Source organism: Cicer arietinum, chromosome 3 (genome assembly GCF_000331145.2).
Source record: "Cicer arietinum cultivar CDC Frontier isolate Library 1 chromosome 3, Cicar.CDCFrontier_v2.0, whole genome shotgun sequence".
NCBI classification, from domain to species: Eukaryota; Viridiplantae; Streptophyta; class Magnoliopsida; order Fabales; family Fabaceae; genus Cicer; species Cicer arietinum.
Genome location: NC_021162.2, coordinates 19,767,716 through 19,772,296, shown reverse-complemented (window position 1 = coordinate 19,772,296; position 4,581 = coordinate 19,767,716).

Sequence of the window (4,581 nt, the reverse complement as noted above, 5' to 3'; positions counted from 1 at the left end):
CGAGTGTATAGTGGTGGAAGAAAGGTAGACAGAGGCATGAGATTTAGAACTTCTTGACTGTTTTGAGGAGATGGAGAGGCGGAAGATGAGTGTGGTGGTGAAGGGCGAGGTGGTGGAGAGGGAGAACGCTCTCTGGATTGGTATGAGGACGATGAAGAGGGTGGTGTACAGAGAGAGGCATTTTTTCGTGCAGACTGTTTGGTTCGAGCCATTGTTGTTTTTTGGGAGGAAGATGATGAAGAAGATGAACAGTGAACGTGATTTAGAGAAAGAGAGAGATGATTCCAGCTTTTGGGGAAAAGGAGGTGGGAAGAGGAGCAGTTTCCTGACTTGAGTGGATAGAGAGAAAAAGGTGGAGTAATGATGAGTTTGTACCTAGGAAAATGGGAAAAGCATTTTGGGGGATTGGAGAGAGTATGTGTCAGCATGCTAACACCAGACACAAGGGCACGTGTAATAAATGCCAAGATTTCCCTTTTTACTTTTGAGAGGGAAAAGCAGACTGTTGCTTTTTCCAGAACGGAGAATGATGAATCGCGAAACGGAGACTGATAAACGATCTCCGTTTTCTGCAGAAGCAGATTTCAACCAGAATTTTCTGGATTTTTCATGATTCTCAGTTTTTCCTTGATTGAATTAAAACTATCCTCCACAAGAGGCTTAGTGAAAATGTCAGCAAGTTGATTTTGAGTATCAACGAAGATTAATTCAACGTCTTTCTTATTGACATGATCACGAATGAAATGATGTTTTATTTCAATATGCTTTGATCTAGAATGCTGAATAGGATTTTTAGACAGATTTATAGCACTTGTATTATCACAATAAATTGGAATATTGGAATAGCTTACAGAGTAATCTTGAAGTTGGTTCTTGATCCACAAAACTTGTGAACAGCAGTTTGCAGCTGACACATATTCAGCCTCAGTTGTGGATAGTGCTATGGTGTTCTGTTTTCTGCATGACCAACTGATTAATGCTTCACCTAGGAACTGACATGCTCCACTTGTGCTTTTTCTTTCAACTTTGTCTCCAGCATAATCAGCATCACAGTATGCTATAATATCAAAATGGGAACCTTTTCTATACCAAAGACCAAGATTAGTTGTTCCAACGAGATATCTAAATATGCGTTTAACAGCAGTTAAGTGGGATTCTTTTGGCGCTGATTGAAATCGAGCACATAATCCTACTGCAAACACAATATCTGGTCTGCTAGCAGTTAGATATAGCAGAGAACCGATCATTCCACGATATTCTTTTTCAGAGACAGATTTGCCATTTTCATCTTTTTCTAAGGAAGTGGATGGATGCATGGGAGTTGTCATAATTTTTGACTCATTCATTTTATATTTGATCAACAGATCTTTGATATATTTTTCTTGACAAACAAAAATGCCTTTTTCGTATTGTTTGATTTGTAAACCAAGAAAATATCTTAATTCCCCCATCATGCTCATTTCAAATTCACTTTGCATAAGTTTTGAGAAATCTTCACATAGTTTTTCATTTGTTGATCCAAAAATGATATCATCCACATATACTTGAACAATGAGTAATTCATTTCCTTCAGTTTTCTTAAATAAGGTAGTATCGATTTTTCCTCTTTGAAAATTGTTCTCGATCAGAAATGAACTCAGTCTTTCGTACCATGCCCTTGGTGCTTGTTTTAAGCCATAAAGAGCTTTGGTAAGTTTGAAAACATGATTTGGTTTTGCTTGGTTTTCAAAACCTGGGGGCTGTTTTACATACACTTGTTCATTTAAAAAACCATTTAAGAAAGCACTTTTCACATCCATTTGAAACAGTTTGATGAGTTTATGAGATGCATATGCAAGAAGTATTCGAATAGCTTCTAACCTTGCAACTGGAGCAAAAGTTTCATCATAGTCTATACCTTCTTGTTGATTGTAGCCTTGAGCTACTAATCTTGCTTTGTTTCTCACGACCTTACCTTCTTCATCAAGCTTGTTTCTGAATACCCATCGAGTGCCAATAACAGTTTGATCTAAAGGATCTGGTACTAGAGTCCAAACTTCATTTTTCTCAAACTGTAGAAGTTCTTCCTTCATGGCGTTAATCCAAGATTGATCAGTAATAGCATCTTTGATTGACTTTGGTTCAATCTGAGATATCATTGCCATGCTGTCGTCATCATTTTTGAATGATCTTCTGGTTCGGATTCCATCAGCTGTGTCTCCAATGATCTGAGTTTGAGGATGATCTCCAATGGTTTTCCAGCTTTTTGGTGGAGAATGAAACGGAGATTGTTTATCAATCTCTGTTTTCTGCAGACTTGTTTCCTGCTGCGTTTCATTTTGAGTTTCTTCTTCCTCATCCTTTTTACTTATATCTAGATCATCAAACTCATCAAACAATATATGCATACTAATTTCAACAACATTAGTTCTTAAATTGAACACTCTATAACCTTTAGATTCGGTTGAGTATCCAAGAAAGATCGCTTTATCGGATTTTGCATCAAATTTTCCAATAGGATCTTTGTTGTTTAGTATGTAACAGTAACAACCAAAAATATGAAAGTAAGAAATGTTTGGTTTTCTGTTTTTCCAGATTTCGTATGGAGTTTTGTTGATGATTTTTCTGATAGATACACGATTCAAGATATAGCAAGAAGTGTTTATGGCTTCTGCCCAAAAATACCTTTCAACATTTGATTCTTCTAAAATAGTTCTTGCCATTTCTTGTAGTGTTCTATTCTTTCTTTCAACAACTCCATTTTGTTGTGGAGTTCTTGCACATGAAAGATTGTGAGATATACCAAGTTCATCAAAAAAGCTTTTGAATGAGGCATTTATGAATTCTCCTCCATGATCACTCCTTACAGAGATGATGCTGGAGTCCTTTTCATTCTGCACCTTTTTACAAAATGTTTTGAATGATTCAAATGCATCATCTTTTTGTTTTAAAAATAGAACCCATGTAAATCTTGAGAAATCATCAACAATAACAAAACCATACTTCATTCCTCCTAGACTTGTTGTTTTGACAGGCCCGAATAAATCTATGTGAAGTAGTTCAAGAGTTCTATTTGTTGATACAAAATCTTTTGTATGAAAGCTGCTCTTGACTTGCTTACCTTTTGCACAAGCTTCACAGATTTTGTCTTTCTCAAAATTAAGTTTTGGTAAACCTCTAACAAGATCAAGTTTGGAGATTTTTGAAATAGTTTTCATGCTGATATGTCCAGCCCTTTTATGCCAGATCCATTTATCTTTATTGATTGATATAAAGCATGATTCATCAGGTAATTCATCCAAATATATCACATATAAATTTTTCTTTCGCTTACCAGAGAACATAATTTTTCCAGTTCTGGCCATCTTGATTTCACATACCTTTGGCTTGAAAGTGACTTCGCATCCATTGTCGCATAACTGACTTATGCTTAATAGATTGTGTTTCAATCCTTCCACGTATTGGACATCATTTATTTGAGCAGAGTTTGTCTTACCAATTGTTCCATTTCCCTTAATTTGAGCTTGATCATCATTTCCAAATGTGACCGAACCACCATCCTTCTTGCTGAAGGTTATGAAACAATTTCTATCTCCTGTCATGTGCCTTGAACAGCCACTGTCCAAGAACCAAGGCTTTCTCTTTGTATTTTGAAAACCAACCTGCAGGTGATATCATTCCAGTTTTAGGTACCCACTTTGTTTTGGGTCCTTGAGAGTTAGTTTTTAAGTGGTATATCATTCTTGTTTTGGAAACAGCTGTGTTGTTTGTTGATTTTGAAATGGGTTTAGCAATATATGATTTAGGAGAGTTGAACTTTGGTTTAACAGATTTTTTGAAACGTTCAACTTGTAACTTTGAACTTTCTCCGTTTGGGGAACAAACTGGAGAACATTCTCCGTTTTGCTGTTTTTTTGAAACAATCTTGACAGGATGATTCTCATGTTTAAAAAGCTTTTTCTTTTTGATTTTTTCATCCCTTTTCCTGAAGTAGCATGCAAACTCTAGATGTCCAAGTTTTCTACAGTATGAGCATCTAGTCTTGCATTTTTCTTCCTTTCTTTCTGGGACAAAGAAGTTTTCATAAAGTTTGGTTTTTTGAGTTTGATTGAAACCAAGACCAGCTTTATCAAAAATTCCTATTTGAGATCCCATGATGTTATGAAAAGTTTCAGTGGCTTTAATGAAGTTCAGTAAATCAGTTTTGAGAAGTTCATTTTCATTTTTGAGTTGAACGTTCTCCGTTTGTAGCGCAGAATGTTCTTGACATTCTTCACTTTCAAAAACTCTTGTTTCTTTCAATTCTTGAATCATCTTTTTTAACAAATTATTTTCAGTTTGATTTCTTTCCTTCTCTTCTTTCTCTTTATAAAACTGTTCTTTCAGAGAACTACATTTTTGAATAAGGAGATTTGAGTCATTTAGCAAGTTATCAAATTCATTTCCCATTTGTTGACATAAATGACATGGTTCAGAATTCATTACCTCATCTTCCTCTGTTTTTGCCATCAAGCATATGTTGGCTTCTTCTTCCTCTTCTTCTGTTTCTGATTCCTCTGAATCATCCCATGTTGCCATCATTGATTTCTTTTTGAAGGGAAA